The sequence below is a fragment of the Cryptomeria japonica genome, chromosome 4, assembly GCF_030272615.1.
Source record: "Cryptomeria japonica chromosome 4, Sugi_1.0, whole genome shotgun sequence".
Classification (NCBI taxonomy): domain Eukaryota; kingdom Viridiplantae; phylum Streptophyta; class Pinopsida; order Cupressales; family Cupressaceae; genus Cryptomeria; species Cryptomeria japonica.
In genome coordinates, this window is record NC_081408.1 from 768,740,189 (window position 1) to 768,758,798 (window position 18,610).

The following is an 18,610-nucleotide window of genomic DNA, read 5'->3' on the forward strand; positions in this document are numbered from 1 at the left end:
GGCTCCTCTCTGGGTTTGGGTGTTGGCAAGGAAGACTGAGAAGGTGAGATCAAATTAGCATTTGACTACTTAGGAGAAGAATCACATTTTGAAAAAATATCATGAGCCACAGCACAACGTCTTCATCAATTCTATCACACTATGATTTCATTGGTTATTACTCAAAGCTTGGGTAGAACGAGGTGGGGTATCACTCAACATTTATTTATTTTCTTCTTTTCCTTCTTTTTCTCTAGGAATAGAAGGATGAATGGAAGGAACCACTAAAGTTTGAGAGATAGGATGTGTTAGGTATTTCCCTCTTTGTCCTTTATAGGATTGTGGAGGCTATAGTGCAACATATAAAGGAGGAATGTGAGGTGTAGGGAGGATTTTTGGTCCAGGATGTGGTTCACTCATTACCTGTGGGGTAGAGAGAGAGATAATTATATATCGATAGATGATGGAGGATACTTATATGTATAAATCAAATTGGATCCCAAAGTATTACCCAAAGATAAGTCAACTATCCTATTGATTTTAAAATTTGGATAGGAAAGGAATAGGATATCTTGACAAGGTTTAAGTAGTTGAGTTTTGTGAGACCAAAAGTAATCAAGGATAAAGTTTTCATGGTTAGCTATGGGATGGAAAAGACTATGATTTATAGTTATGACTTGCCCTTTGTAGAGAAGTTTGAAACATTACAAATCATAGAATGGACTACCTTCATGGATGTGTGCCAAGGATGACCCAACTTCACATGAAATTGGTTTGAGGTAGCCCAGTAATGGTAAAAGTAACATCTAAGAACTTATATCCAACTTCAATAGGAAGGGTGATATAACTTATAGTAGGAAAAGTGAACCCATAATGCACCTTGATCAAGACATTGGATTTATCACACGTGTCTTGATATAATTTAAGTGTGTAAAGATATTCTTCTCAAAACATTCACCATACATATTGGATCAATAATAACTCTACGTAAGAGTTTTTCTTTGATTTTCAAATGTATAATGGACCATTAGGTGCATTTATGATATCACATGAGGTAAAGGTGATATTGGGTTCACTTTTAATCTTAAGCTTCTCCTGGTCTATTTAATTCACAATGTTGTTTTTGTCAAGTAAGCCATTGGCAATTATATGACTATCATTTTTAAGCTCAACAAATATCATGGAATGGTAAGGCAAAGGATTGGTAAATATTTGCAACTTTATATTAGGTGGCGTTGTAGATTTATTTCCTTTATCATTCACACTATCGACCACAATAACATTATAGTTGATGAGGTCTTGAATTTCATTTTTCAAATGGATGCATCTCTTCATGTTATGTCTAGGTTGATGATGATATTGACAAAAGGATTTTGAGTTAAAAGGAGATAAAGGTTTTGAGGTATCTATGGGATGAATAGGGGGAAGATTCATCAATTTTTTGTTAATAAATTGAAGCATAATGGTATGCAAGGACTTGGAAAGTAGTGTGAAATCATGATATTTAAATGGTTTGAAAGAAAAGTGACCTACAATAGGGGGTATTGTGGTTGCAACTTAAGTATCAATATGAAATATTTGACTGTAGAGGTAATCTGTGTGAACAAAGATAGGTGTAGGCATAAGGAGGTTGTTCATAAGTACACATTCTATCATTTTGGAGGAAATGAGGAGAATAAAAGTGTGTGAAATATTGTAATCTTGTTTCAAAGATAATGCATTCTTCACCTCTCTTCTTGGTGGAATTTTTTTCTCACAAGCATTTCTTCACATAAATCCTTTGTTTTTTAATGCTCTTATGCTGCTAATTTGTGCCTCTTTGTTGCTATCTTATGATGATTTTATTAAGGTTTTATTGTTGTTATAAGTTCACATAATGTAATATTAATAAGCATGATATGTTCGTTGAATTTCAACATTATAAAGAAGATGAATCTAATTATGCACATGGTAATTCCATATTAAGCAAACCTAATTTCATATTTCCATATAAGTTTCAATTTTTCATGTTGTAGTAGCCCAATCCTTTTATCTCATCATTTAATTAATTATTTGGATAGAGATTTAATTTTCCAACCTTTGGTATTATAATTTGCATATTTCTCATCACTTGTAACATTTCTGGCTAGTTAGAGAGCTAGGTTTCTAGCACTAAATGTCTTAGCATGATGCTCACTTGGCTATGTATTTGTTCCTTGATTGTTTGGAATATATGGCTAGAAAGGATTAGGAGAATTTGTTCAAGGTAAAGAGAATTTTGTGTAAAGGATTTGGGATTTGGTTGAAAATTCCTTTTCAAAGTTGGGGAAAATTCGGAAAGAGGATAAATGGTATATTTGTGATAATGAGGTTTGTTGGGTAGCTGCTAGGTGTCAATTTAATTGTCTTGGTATAGTTAAGTAGGCACTCACCCAAGATTTTGGTTGGGTCACATTTAATCTGATGGTGTTTCTAGGGGTAATCTAGAGGTTGCTAGTGGGTGTGTCAATTTTAAGGATCATGAGGGTAAACCTATGAGGCTTTTCTCTTACGAATGTGGTGTTGATACTAACAATACATGCCTAAAGATGAAGGCATGTTGTGGAACTTGATGATATCCTAAGAGAATGGCTAGAAGAAATTGTAGGTAGAAATGTATTCTAAGGTAGTTATGTGCGGCTTGATTATAGGAAAAGAAAAGGGCTAGAAGAAATAATGGGTAGAAAGGGATTCTAAGCTAGTTATAGGGTCTAAAGGAAGACCCATTCTGTTTGGATGATTAGATGGTTTGAAGATATTTTTTTTACTCACATCAATAGAAAAGGTAACTAGATGGCAAATTGGGTTGCCAATTATGGTGTGGCACTAAGAGATAGGAAGAGATTTTCTTTTGGATGTTGGTGAGATAATTTGTCTTCTCAAGCTTTGATATGCATGCAATCGAATATTAAGGGGCCTCCTAACCTATAGTGAGTTATTTTGGCATCATTGATTGGCTAGCTCTATGGATGGTCTATAGGCATGTGATGGTAGCATTATGTGGGTGGCAACTTGAGCATTTGTTTATATACTTTGATATGTTTTTCCTCTGTTTCTGAAAGCATCTCTTGAGTTCTTTTTTTCTAGATACTTTGTCTAGCTCAACAATTTTATGGTAGGGAAAGGCGTAAGGAAAATTTGATTATCTTTTGTAGTCGTTAGTTGGTTTTCCCATCTATTCATTAGACTTGGACATGGATATATGCAGATTGTTCCTTTTTATTTCACAAATACTAAACTAGGTCATTTATTACAAAAAAAAAATGTTTTTGATTGGATAGCTGATTGATGACGTATAATTTAATATTTAAATTAATTTTTCAATAGATAATGTGAGACATGATCCATTTTAAATCAATTGAACAATAAATATTATTTAATTAATTTAATTATGACCAATTAATAAACAAAATTATAATTTTTATAGATTAAGGATCATGATTAACAGCATGAAATTTTACTAAAATTAATATGTAAATGATTTAGTACCTACAAATTATTTGTAAATTTAAATTTAATATTTCTTTTTAGTAATATATTATTTAATTTTGAAAAATATATTATTATAATAAATTTTTACTTAGATTTTTTTAAATATAAGTATGCTAGTTAATTATTATTGTCTTATTCTTGAATAAATCATATGTTAATATGGTTTAATCTAAAATAAATATTTATCTTTTGTAATGTTAAAATACAAATTTTATAATTGAATATATTTTGAAAATGAAAATGTAGTATCATTAATGCAATTGGCTCTAAAGAAAGATTTTACTCTTATTCAATTCTTCACGTCAATCAAAAATAATAATCTTAAAATGGTCAAATAGATAAATTGAAAAGTGTCATTATTGCTTCTGTATTTGTTTGAATTATGAAATAAAATGTGCCATCATTAGAAATTTAGTATTGTTGATTTTTTATATACAATGTGAATCGTTCCAGTGGACTCTGTGACACCCATGTGACCAAACCTTTTTCCCGAGGCAAAAACGCTACACTGCAGTCCCCCATGTGGACTGCCTGTAATACCTTTAATTCAATTGTCAATCGTAAAATATATATTAATATCCATGGATTATTAATTTGATTATATAATTGATTTTTCCATCGATAAACGGAGGTGAGTTTTATTTTTCCTCAATTCAATCGCCATTGATTTGGGGACGTCTGCTTCTCTATCGCCTTTGGTTGCATCTCATTGACTTTTCTCTCCACACTCATGTTTCACATTCATCTTAAAATTAAATAGAACCTATTCACATTTAAGCTTCAAGATCTATACACCTAAAATTCTTATTTATTTTTGTCCCATTATGACACTTGTCTTAATTCTATACATTCCTAAGTCTCACCTCACCCTTATAAGTTTTTTTCTCTCAAACAGTTTGTGAATATTTGATGTCTTTGAGGGGTTTGAGCACCTTCAAACCCATCACCAAGGTTTCCTAACCTCTCTTTGTCTCTATCGGCTCCGGATAGGCCTAATTCAATTAGCCCTCCATTGCTGGTTTTAAGGGATTAGATTAAAAACTTTCCATACAAAGCCACAAACAAATTGCAGATTTGAGTACCCTTTTCAGATTTGTATACAATAGTGAAAAATTGCATCTGGGTTTCTTGTTCACATGTGGGAACCAAAACTGTCCTATTTTCAAGGGTTTAAGCCTACCCAGGTGACTCGCAAATTTGTTCTTGAAAAGGTTCACCCGTCAAAACATTTGTCAAAGATAATTATCGATTCTTCAAGGGAACTCAAAGGGATTTCCAACCATATGTCATCTGGTCTTCTACCAATCCTCATGTGTTCAGAATTTGCACATCTTATGTTGTCCTAACTCACTAACTCTTAGCAGTGAGCCTAGGGCTTCATTGCACAATCACCAAAAAGGCCTGCAAAATAACAAAACCTACTCTAAACTTATGTATAGATCCTAACCTAGCATTCCACTTGATTTCAATAGGTGCCATCAATGGATGCTCAGGTTAGAGCCATTTTGCCCTTAAACCCTACTTTTGCAAGGGTTTTGCACCTAGTCACAGAGTATGAATGAGATCTCTACAACTAGAAACAACCAAAATACCTAGCATACATTATTGGAAGGAAAATTCAACAAAATCTCATGCCCTGCAATTTCAATCTACTAACAAGTCCGTACTGGACCATACAATGCAACAAAAACCAAGAAAAACTGTTAAAACGGTGAAGAAAACAAGATTTGCTTACAACTCAAAAACTTGCTCTTGCATCCCAAATCCTCCAACCCGTACAATGTAGTTTATTTTTTATTATATGCTCATGATTTAGTTGGTTGAACCAACTTTGCAACGCCAATCATCAAAAATGCAACTTTTGCAAAATGATCTAGAGTACTACTTTTGTGATGAACATTATCCTTACAACTTCCTAGGTTGATAGCATCCTAAACACAACTGACACAACCAAAAGACTGGACAACTCAACCATACGTCTATTGAGTCCCAAATGGTTCGTCCATTATTACATCATGAGAGACAACACAAAAACTTAGAAGAAACCAAAATTGCATGCTTGGAGTGTTAGGTGCCCTACACCATACTCCCCTAGGACAAAGAACTCAAGTCCCTTGAGTTAAGAGGTCTACAATTTCAACTCCATGTTGAAGAATATCTGATTTTGACATCAACGTAGCATCTGAATCCGGTAACCCTTCCCACTTGACAAGATAAGGCTTGTAGATTCCTTTCCTTGTCTTCTTTACTACCTTGGTGTCCAAGATACTTTCCAAATTGACCGGTTGGCTTGGTGGAAAATCTCTCACCCAATATTCCTTAGCCTGTGATGAAATATCCAACTGATGTGCTTGGGATTCTCCCTTGTATGGATAGAGATCACACACATAAAGATAGGAGAAATACCCAAGGTGGGGGAGAGTTCAACTTTATATGCATTTTGTCAATATTTGTGCACCACCTTGAGAGGTCCAATATTCTTCATCATTAGCTTGGTAGGCTGCCCTTTTCGAAGTCTCTCCTTCCTTAGGTATGCTAATACTAAGTCTCCAACTTTAAATTGTACATTCCATCTTGTTTTATCAGCATTCACCTTATACTGCTTGGAATTTTGTTGTAAGGTCTGCCTTACCTTATCATGCACTTCTTTGATACCTTTTGCAAAATTCTCACATTGTGCACTCTTAGGTGCCATAGAACTAAAATCTCTGAGCTCTAGTATGCCCCTAGGATGAAATCCATACACTATCTCAAAGGGACTTTTACCTATGCTTTGGTTCACTGAGTCATTGTATGCATATTCCACCTGACCGAGTACCAAATCCCAAGTCTGCCCATGTTATTTTGTAAGACATCTTAGCAAATTACCCAATGATCTGTTGACTACCTCTGTCTGACCATCTGATTGAGGATGATGGGTAGATGAAAAGGATAACTTGGTACCCAACTTTCTTCAAAGTGTCCTCCAAAAGTGGCTTATGAACTTCACATCCCTGTCACTGACTATGTTGATTAGAAGGCCATGAGTTGTAACTATCTCCTTGAAAAAGAGGCCTGCAATGTAGGTGGCATCATTGGTGCTCTTGCAAGCTATAAAATGTTCCATTTTGCTGAATCTATCTACAACCACATACACACTATCAAATCCCCTTGGATTTCTTGGCAAGCCTAACACAAAATCCATACTCAAACATTCCCAAGGTCTCTGAGGTATGACCAAGGGTTGGTATAGACCTGCATTACTTGATGATCCTTTTTCTCTTTGGAAAATTGTACATTGCTCTACAAAGCTTCTCAATTCTGATTGCAACTTGGGCCAATAGTAAAACCTACCAACCTGCTCCAAAGTCTTATCTAAGCCAAAATTACCTCCTAGACCTCCTTGATGCATTTCTTGGATAATGTTTTGTCTCATAGAACATTGTGGTATGCAAAGAAGATGTTTGTTGAAGAGCGAACCCTCCTATATCATATATTCTTAATAAGAGACATGTGAGGTGTTAGAAAAATCAGAACAAATAGTATATATCTCTACAAAATCTTTATCATCCTTGTAGAGGTCTTTTAAATCATTCAATCCTACACTTTGCAATTGTATCTCCTACATAGTCATGACTCTCCTACTTAATGCATCAACTACCTTATTTGTTGCACCCTTTTTGTGCTTAATAGTGTAGGTATAGGATTGTGGGTATTCAACCCACTTTAGGTGTCTCTTGTTCAACTTCTCTTGCCCATTGAAGAAACTAAGGGCATTGTTGTCAGTGAAAACTACAAACTCTTTGGGCAGCAAGTAATGGCACCACTTCTTCAATGCCTGTACCATGGCATGCAACTCCAAGTCATATGTGGAGTATCTTTGCTTAGCTTCATTTAGCTTCTCTAAAGAGAAGGCTATAGGATGACCTTCTTGGCTTAAAACTACCCCTATTTCCCTTTGACTAGCATCACATTCTACTGTAAACAACTGATTGAAATCAAACAATCTAAGGTTTGGCAACTCTGCTATCTTAGCTTTCAACATTTCAAACCCCTTATGGGCTTCCTCTATCCACTTAAAGTGACATTTAATCCCTCCTTTAATGGTGTTGAGTATAGGAGCAGAAACATGGCTAAAGTTTCTCACAAACTTCCTATAAAAAGATGCCATTCCATGAAAACTTCTAACATCACTTATGCCCCTAGGTGTAGGCCAATTAAGTATTTCTTCTACCTTACTTGGAGCCCTCTTTAAACAACCTTCTTAAATAACAAAACCAAGGTAAACTAACTCTGTTTTCAAAAACTCACATATTTCAAGGTTGACTTTGAGTTGAGCCTCCTTCAACTTCTTCAAGACCATCTCCACATGCTTAAGGTGTTCCTCCTTGGACCTACTGAAGATCAAAATTTCATCAAGATACACAATAAAAAAATCTACCAATAAACTCAACTAAGACTTTATTCATGAGCCTTTGGAAGGTACTAGGTGCATTGGTGAGGCCAAATGGCATCACCAACCACTCATATAGGCCTGCATTGGTTCTAAAGGTTGTCATCCATTCATCACCAGGTCTTAATCTTATCTGATTATAACTAGAGTTCAAGTCCACCTTTGTGAAGTAGCTTGGTCCACCTAGATTGTCCAATAAGTCCTCAATACTTGGCATGGGAAACCGATACCTTAAAGTGATCTTATTGATTTCTCTTGAGTCAGTGCACATCCTCCATTTTCATCCCTTTTTAGGCACTAGCACCATAGGTAAAACACATGGACTCAAAATATTATTGATAAACCCTTTGTCTAAGAGTTCTTGCACTTGTTTGGCGATCTCTTCATTTTGACTAGGTGTCATTTTATAAGTAGCTTTGTGAGGCAGATTTGCCCCTGGTATCAAGTCTATTTGATTATTTACATCTCTCATTGGAGGAAAAGAATTAGGCATATCATCTCCTATAAGTTCTGCATATTGCCTTAGTAGCCCTTGAACTTCTTGAGGCACTTCACTCATTGTATATGTCTTAGCTTCATCTTTAGGCTTCAACACTATAACATGGCCCTGATGACCTTCTTGCTTTAACACCTTAAGGAACTCTTTACCTCTCATCAACATCACACTTTATCATACTTTATTTTTCTCCTTTGGATCAAGTAACGGATCCATTTGATATTTCTTGCCATTTTTGGTGATTAGATAACTATTCTTTTCTCCATCATGACAAGCTCTCACATCATATTGCCATGGACAACCCAAAAGAAATTGGCAGGCATCCACAGGCAATATGTCACATAGTAGTTTGTCCTTATATCCACCAATTTCAAAGTCCACCCATGCTTGTTCATCAACTAAGACATGTTGACCCCAATTGAGCCATGATACCTTATAAGGAGTGAGGTGAGGTAATCTTTTCAGTTTGAGTTTATCCACCATTTCAACTGAGACAATGTTCTCAGTGGTACCTGAATCCACAATCACCTTACAAATTTTCCCATGTGACTTACAAGGGGTCCTAAATAAGCTTTTCCTCTATGGTGGCTCTTGAGCTTGGGGTATCTTGAGCATTGTTCTTCTCATCATCAGATTTTGTCCATCTATCACTGGCCTTGCCTTACTGATTAGAGAAGTCACACTCTGAGTATCCTCCTCCTGCACTAACTGAGTTCTTCTTTCTCCCATGTATGAGCTTGATGAACTTGAGGCTTTTCCCGGGCACCTAGTCATGGTATATCCAACTTGATTGCAATGATAGCACCTACCGGTGAAGACTATATTTCCTCTTCCTGAGTTTCCAGACCTACTCCTAAAATTGCTTCTTCCTCTAAAGGATCCTCTGAATGTTCCTCTTTGTGAGTCCCCACTTCCTTCTTGGTTTTTTTGCTCTCCATTTCTTGGAGTACTCTACCATCTGCCAAAGGTTCCTCTACCTCTAAAATTCTTACCACCTCTATGTTTCTGATTTTTCTCTGTTCTCCTCTTGATCTTTTCCTTTGCCCTTTATACTTACTAAAAACACTTATGGATAGTGTCTAGCGTGAGGATGCTTATTTCATCTTGTATGTTTTGCCTAATTCCATTTATGTACCTTGCCCATTTCTCCACTGCATTCTCATGCTTCCTAGCCCTCAAACTAATTTTGTGGAATTCCTCAGCATATGCATTGACATCTAGCTCCCTTTGTTTCAAATTTTGCAGTCTCTTATGGATTTGAACTTCATAATCCCCTAGTAGGAATTGAGCCTTAAGCCTTATCTCCATACACTCCCATGAAGTTAACTTCTTCTTACCTTCTTGTACCCTTTCTTCTTGCATCATATTCCACCAAACCAATGTTGATCCTCTCAAATCTTGACTTGACCACATTTACTCTTTTCTCCTCTACTACCTCCTTATAATCAAAATGATTATTTTGGGCTCGCATCCAATCTAGAAACTCTTCTCCTTTGAGATTTCCTCCATAGGTGGTTAATCCATCCAAGTTGTCTTTGGAGATGGATTTGACTACATCCAAGAATAGTTTTTACTCTTGGGGCATTGCTGCTACTGTCTGCTCCTCCTCATCTTCCACTTCTTCATCTATCTCATCTCCTTATTTTGTCTTAATCTTCCCCTTCTCCTTGTTAACATCTTCGGTTCCTTTACTTCCTTTGTGATCCTTCAATCCTTCTAACATCTATGCCACCATCTGTTGAATGGCTTCTGGAGTTATTTCCTTTGGAGGCATTGAACTTTCTTATGATTCTTCATAGTCTGACATACACCAATGTTTCAAAGGGTGGCTTTGATACCACTCTGATGCAGAGAGTCTTGGAGCTAATCCTTTTCACCTTCTTGATTTACTTGTCTTACTCAACCCTGCAACTACTCAAGCCCATCCAATGGCACTTAGTAGGGGGTTTTCTATTTAGACCTCCAAGGTCTGAACCACTTTGGCTTGCCTCCAAGGTATAGCCACTGAGCTTTGATAACTAACTACCTATTGAGGATTCCACCTCAATCTCCAACTCCACTCCTAATGCTCCAATCACGTCTGCAAAGGATCAAAATACATTAATTGGTTCTTTGTGTTCAAAGTGCAACTACATAATATATTTGATGTCTTTGAGGGGTTTCAGAACCTTCAAACCCATCACCAAGGTTTCCTAACCTCTCTTTGTGTCTACCGACTCCAAATAGGCATAATTCAATTAGCCCTCCATTGGCGGTTTTTAGGGATTAGTTTAAAAACTTTCCACACAAGGCCACAAACAAATTGAAAATTCAAGTACCCTTTTCAGATTTGCATACAATATTGAAGAATTGCATCTGGGTTTTCTATTCACATGTGGGAACCAAAACTATCCTATTTTCAAGGGTTTAAGCCTACCCGGGTGACTCACAAATTTGTGCTTGAAAAGGTTCACCAATCAAAATATTTTTCAAAGATAATCATAGATTATTCAAGGGAAATCAAAGGTATTTCCAACCATATATCATCTGGTCTTCTACCAATCCTAACATGCTCAGAATTTGAACATCTTTTGTTGCCCTAACTCAATAACTCCTAGCAGTGAGGCTAGGGCTTCATTGCACAATCACCACAAAGGCCTGCAAAACAAAAAAACCTACTCTAAACTTATGTACATACCATAACCTAGCATTCCACTTGATTTCAATAGGTGTCATCAATGGATGCTCAGGTTAGAGCCATTTTTCTCTTAAACCCTACTTTTGCAAGGGTTTTGCACCTAGTCACAGAGTATGAATGAGATCTCTGCAACTAGACACAACTAGACTTCCTAACCTACCTTATTGGAAGGAAATTTGAACAAACTCTCATTCCCTATGATTTCAATCTACTAACAAGTCCGTACTGGATCGTATAATGCAACAAAAAAGAGGAAAAACTGTTAAAATGGTGAAGAAAACAAGATTTGCTTACAACTCAAAAACTTTCTCTTGCATTCCAAATCCTCCAACCCGTACAATATAGTTTATTTTGGCTTATATGCTCATTATTTAGTTGGTTGAACCAACTTTGCAATGTCAATCATCAAAAATGCAACTTTTGCAAAATGTTGCTTAACAACTTTTACATTTTTGTCACTTGAGATGCAATTTTGCATTCAAGTGAATTTCAAGGCTCCTGAAGGCCCTCAAGCATCATAGAAGACCTAAAAACAATACAATAGACCCCTATTACATGATGACAATGATCTAGAGTACTACTCATATGATCAACATAATCCTGAACACAACTAACACAACCAAAAGCTTGGACAACTCAACCATGGCTCTACTGAGTCCCAAATGGTTGGTCAATTATTACATCATGAGAGACAACACAAAAACTTAGAATAAACCAAAATTTCATGCTTGGATTGTTAGGTGCCCTGCACCATACTCCCCTGAGACAAATAACTCAAGTCCCTTGAGTTAAGAGGTCTACAATTTCAACTCCATGCTGAAGAATATCTAATTTTGACATCCACATAGCATCTAAATCTGGTAACCCTTCCCACTTGACAAGATAATGCTTGTAGATTCCTTTCCTTGTCTTCTTTACTACCTTGGTGTCCAAGATACTTTCCAACTTGACCGGTTGGCTTGGTGGCAAATCTCTCATGCAATCTTCCTTAACTTGTGATGAAATATCCAACTGATGTGCTTGGTATTCTCCCTTGTATGGATAGAGATCACACACATTAAAGATAGGAGAAATACCCAAGGTGGGGGGGAGTTCAACTTCATATGCATTTTTTCCAAATTTGTGTACCACCTTGAGAGGTCCAATCTTCTTCATCATTAGCTTGGTATGTTGCCCTTTTGGAAGTCTCTCCTTCCTTAGGTATGCTAATACTAAGTCTCCAACTTTAAATTGTACATTCCTTCTTGTTTTATCACCATTCACCTTATACTGCTCGTACTTTTGTTGTAAGGTCTGCCTTACCTTATCATGCACTTCTTTGATACCTTCTACAAAATTCTCACCTTGTGCACTCTTAGGTGCCATAGAACTGAGATCTCTGAGCTCTAGTATGCCCCTAGGCTAAAATCCATACACTATCACAAAGGAAGTTTTACCTATGCTTCGGTTCACTGAGTCATTGTATGCATTTTCTGCCTAACCAAGTACAAAATCCCAAGTCTACCCATGTTGTTTTGTAAGACATCTTAGCAAATTACCTAATGATATTTTGACTACCTCTATCTGACCATCTGATTGAGGATGATAGGCAGATGAAAAGGATAACTTGGTGCCCAACTTTCTCCAAAGTGTCCTCCCAAAGTGGCTTATGAACTTCACATCCCTATCACTGACTATGTTGATTGGAAGTCCATGAATTCTAACTATCTCCTTGAAGAAGAGGCCTGCAATGTAGGTGGCATCATTGGTACTCTTGAAAGGTATAAAATGTGCCATTTTTCTGAACCTATCTACCACCACATACACACTATCAAATAACCTTGGAGTTCTTGGCAAGCCTAACACAAAATCCATAATCAAACATTCCCAAGGTCTCTAAGGTATAACCAAGGGTTGGTATAGACCTGCATTACTTGATGATCCTTTTGTTTGTTCGCAGATTGTACATTGCTCTACAAACCGTCTCACTTCTGATTGCAACCTGGGCCAGTAGTAAAACCTACCAATCTCCTCCAAAGTCTTATCTATGCCAAAATGACCTCCTTGATTCTTTTCTTGGATAATGTTTTGTCTCATAGAACATTGAGGTATGCAAAGAAGATGTCCTTTGAACAAAAAATCCTCCTGTATCATATATTCTGAATAAGAGACATGTGAAGTGTTAGAAAAATCATAACATATAGTATATATCTCTGCAAAATCTTTATCATCCTTGTAGAGGTCTTTTAACTCATTCAATCCTACACTTTGCAATTGTATCTCCTACATAGTCATGACTCTCCTACTTAATGCATCAACTACCTTATTTGTTGTGCCCTTTTTGTGCTTAATAGTGAAGGTATAGGATTGTAGGTATTCAACCCACTTTAGGTGTCTCTTGTTCAAATCCTCTTGCCCATTGAGGAAACTAAGGGCATGGTTGTCAGTGAAAACTGAAAAACTCTTTGGGCAGCAAGTAATGATGCCACTTCTTCAATGCTTGTACCATGGCATACAAATCCAATTCATATGTGGAGTATCTTTTCTTAGCTTCATTCAACTTCTCTGAAAAGAAGTGATGCAGAGAGTCTTGGAGATTGATCCAATTCACCTTCTAGATTGAGTTGTGTTACTGAAACCTTCAACTACTCAAGCCCATCCAATGGTACTTAGTAGGGGTATTGGCTATTGAGACCTCCAAGTTCTGAACCAATTTCTCTTTCCTCCAAGGTGTAGCCATTGGTCTTAGACAATCAACTCCTCCTATTGAGGTTGTCACCTCAATCTCCACACACCACTCCTAGGCTTCAACAACTCCTGCAAGGATCTTAACACACCAACTCTTTCTATGAATTCCAAATGCATTCACATAGTGATTTTGAATTATTTTAGGGTTTTTAGAACCTCTGGTCCCATCACCAAGATTTTCCAAGCTCACCTTGACTCTACCACTTAGAAACGGGCCTAATTCAATTAGCCCTCCTAGACCAGTTTTCAAGACTTAGTTTATAAATTCCCCAAACAAGGACACAAATAAATTATATATCTAAGTACCCTTTTTAAATTTATAGGCAATAATGGAAAATTTCATCTAGGTTATCTATACACCTAGGGTTTCCCATACTACACTAATTTCAAGGGTTTAGACCTCCCCAGGTAACTTGGAAAGACGTTTCTAAAACCCTTCACCAGTCAAAACACCTGCTAAAATAAATTTAGGATTATTGAATTGCACTCACAGGGCTTTCCAATCATATGAAGTTTTGTCTTCCACCAATCTACATGTGCTCAAAATGTGCACATCTTCTTCTGTCCTAACTCACCAACTCCCAGCGGTGAGCCTAGGGCTTCATTGTATCTCCTTCACAGGGTCATACAAAGAAACAAAAACTATCTAAAACTATGTACAGACCCTAACCTATCATTCCACTTGATTTCAACAAATTCCATCAATGAATGCTTAAGTTAGAGCCATTTTTGCTCTTAAACCCTACTGTAAAGCGAAAAAATAATCGAACCCTAGTTGCTCTCCCCTCTTCCAACTCCAAGGAGAGAGAAGGGAGGTTACTAGGGTTGACGGTTTTCACTTAGGGGAGACTTTACATTCAAAAGAGGGGTTGAAACCCACAAGATCCAATCCCACACAATGCAAGATTGGATTCTAAATGAGTTTCAAGGGTTAAAACACCAAGGCTACCCTCTTTTGTAAAGAATGTGGATAGAATGATTAAGCTAGGAATGCATGAAAAGTGAGAAAGATTCACTTATAAACTGAGATAGGAATATAGGATGAAGCTGCAGACCTGGAATTAGCAGTAAAATGTCGATACGGCGCTGTCCTGCAAATTTGAGCGAAAGTTGACAGGACGATGGCACCCGACGTGCACACGGTCCTCCGAAAAATCTGCGAAACGAAGGGGGATCTGTTCGTCTCTGCACAAGGATTCCAGATCTTCAATTACAGCCGCGTACCTGCAACCTACACACAGAAAAGTGAAGATGATTGGGGGGTTAGGGATTAGGGGTTTGCCCTTAGGTCAAACCCCGGTTTTGGAATTAACCAAGAAATGAGAAATGTTGTAAGTGTAAATGATTGTAATGTAAAACAAGTACTAGTACCTTGTTGTAAGAATGTTTGTATTGTTACATGCGAAGGTGTAGATGTTGTTGTATGTTGTATGTTGTATGTTGTATGTAGTATGTGATCTCCTCTTCAATGATTGAATCCTTGTCTTGAATGCAACACTTAGCCTTGAATGGAGACTTAGAATGATCAATTGCTTGAAGGAATGCTTGAATGCTTGAATGCTTGAATGTTTGAATATCACTTCTACCTTTTTTCCATCTATCCAAATGAGAGAGGAAAATGTCATTTATATACTTGCCAATTAGGGTTAAAAGACTGATTTTCTCGACCTTAGGCCGACCAGGAAATGTTATTTTCCAATTTGCAAACAAAAAGACCTGAAGCTCCATAGGAGACCGGGCCCAAAATAGGGCCAGGGACCAGGGCGCTGGGCGCCATGGTCCTGGGGGACCAGGGCGCTGGGCACTCTGGTCCCACCTCCCGGGACAGCAGGGTGCAAGGAGGGATCAGGCAGGGTGCTGGAAAAATGCAGTTTTTGGTGTCGTGAGCAAGTTTCGGGGTCTCCATTCAGGTTCCGTGTTGCGTCACCATCGTGAAGACCGAAATGTAGTCGAAATTGCAAGTGTCACAATTTTAGGACGCTACATTTAGCCCCCACTTTAGCGGGAGTATAGGTGTACGCTCATACTTCCGATAAAGTACAAGGAAACAACATTGAAAGACTTTCACCACGTCAAGGAGGCAAGACACACCAAGCCCCCAGTGGACTAAGGATCTTACGACTTCGATTGACAAAGTAAAAGGGAAGATCACAAGGGAGAACCATGACTGTCAGTAGTAAGGTTCCCTCACTATGAGTCATGTAAGAGAAATACCAAAAATTTTCAAGGCAAAGCTAAGTTCGCCAAGAAATTTTCAAGTATCCTGAAGGGATAGACAGGGTGTATGCCCCCCTACGTTAAAGCGATCGCACACGCCTCAACGGGGGTGATTTCTTTAATGTAGTGATACACATAAGAAATGAGAAGGGAAAGGAGCACGTTATCACAAAGATTTAGCCCCCAAGTGTGAGATAAACCCAAGGATAATAGATACAAAACACAAAGCACGAGGTGACTTCGCTTTCCTCGAGGTCAGTATGTTGTATGATAAGTCATGTATATCATATGTATGTATGCATAATTGTTCTTCATTCCCCAATCAAGGAAGGTCACCTAGAAGAAGGGAACACATGTGTCTTTTGAGTCAACATGAGAGAGATCAAAAGAGATCTCAATGCTTTGCATCATCCTCAAGTAAACAACACTAAGGACAACAAATAGAAGAATGAGAATAACACATAGAAGGAGTAACAAAAGAGAGGAGGAGAGAGTCTGCTATGCTAATGAAACTAGTCTAGCACGTCATCTACCCCCCGATCTTGCTGATCAATGTTTCGGAAAGGCAGGGAACACGCTAGAGGAAGAACATCCAACACAGCAGATGGAGCTATCACAAGATCCAAACAAGGGCTATGTTCATGTTCCAAGCCACTTTGTTCTTGTCTAGGGGCTAGGATAAGTGCTTTAGAAAATTCGTTAGATAAATGGTTATCAATATCAACAAGTTCATATTCACTATCAGAAGCAAGAGGAGTAACATTTTCATCTATATTATCATCAAGATTTATAAAAATAGGGTCTTTAACTCGCACAGGATCAAGACCATCATGCATCTTATGTTTAGGAGATTTTGGAGAAAATGGAATAATGCTTGTTGAAGGTGTTTTTGGGGATTGTAAAGTTTGAGAAGCAGCTGCTTGAGCTCTAAGACGACGCTTTCATCGGCGTTCACATGCAGAACGATTTCGTCTAGTCTTAGTAGGAAGTGGAGAAGATTGAGGAGGAGGAATGTTCTCATCCTTATCACTTGGGTGTTTAGGTTGTGGTCTCTTAGGCTGGATAATAGGAGAAGAGGAAGGTCTCTTCTCTCTATAGAAGGAAGGCGGAGGAACTGCTCCATATAAAGGAGGAATTTTTGGTTTAGGAAGGAGACCAAGTCCATCATGACGAGGAGGTATAGGTCTCCTTTTAGAAAGTTTATTAGGCATAGACATAGTCACATCCATGGGAACGGGTTGGGAATCTTCTTGAGAAAAGACATTAGTTTTATCTTTCAAAGGAAGAACTTCCTTCTCAAGAACGATAGGAATATCAAGTTTGGGTGTTCTAGGTTCACTTAGAGATAGGATCATATCTGTTTTCCACTTTTGATAAGATTTGAAAAGATGTTCACTTCGCGGAGGAAGAGATTGGAATTTTTTAGGCCAAAAATAATCAATAGGAACGCTAGAAGTTCTTTCAGCTGGGTTAAAGAGACTATGATTGATAGTAACAACTTCACCATTATGGGGAAATTTTAAACATTTATGAATAGGAGAAGCAATAGCTTTCATGGAAGATAGCCAAGGATAGCCAAGCTTCACACAAAATTGTTCGGATGAAGGAATAATAGCAAAGTTCACATCAAGGGATTTGTTATGGACCTCAATAGGCAATGTAATAGAACCAATTGCAGGAGAAGAAAATGCATCAAATAATTTCACAATCACATCTGTTTTGTCATAGATCACTTGATTCAATTGCAAAGTAAAAAGAAATTCTTCAGTAATAACATTAACCATGCACGAAGGATAAATAAGCACTCCACGGCAAGGTGTATTCTTGACTTTTGCAACTATGTATAAAGGACCATCAGGTGCCCTGATAGTTTCACTAGAATCAAATGTGATGGAAGGTTCTTTAGGGTTTTCTTGCTGCTCTACAAAGTTAATCACATTCGGAGTCATAGACACAAGACCATCAGATGAAAAAGAGGAATCATTAGTCTCAATCGCATTAGAGGTATGAGAAGGTAGTGGATCAGTAAAAATATGAAGATTCTGGTTAGGAGGAGCTACAGATGTATTGCCTTTATCATTCACTCCAGAAACAGAGATAGTATTATTATCAATCAAATCTTGAATTTTACCCTTTAAAGAAAAACATTTTTCAGTATCATGCCCAGGTTGACGATGAAATTGACAAAAAGATTTGTTATCAAAATAAGGTGAATTAATCTTTGCAGGATCAATTTTCCTTATAGGAGGAAGAGTAAGCACATTTTGTTCCAATAGCTTATTCATAATACTATGCAATGATTCATTCAAAGGAGTATACTTTCTTTCTTTCTTGAAAAACTTAGAAATAGGAGGCACACCTGATGCTGCATTCACATTGTTGTTGATGATGTTTTCATTGAATTTGATGGAATCTCTGTTCGGTTTAAACTTCCCAAATGGTTGTTGGCTGCTATCACCCTTATCACTCGGAGCCATAGGATGTGATTGTTCCATTTGACTCACAGTCAATTGATAATTGTGAAGAGTTGCACACAACTGTTGGAAAGAAGTAACTCAGAAAATAGAAGTTT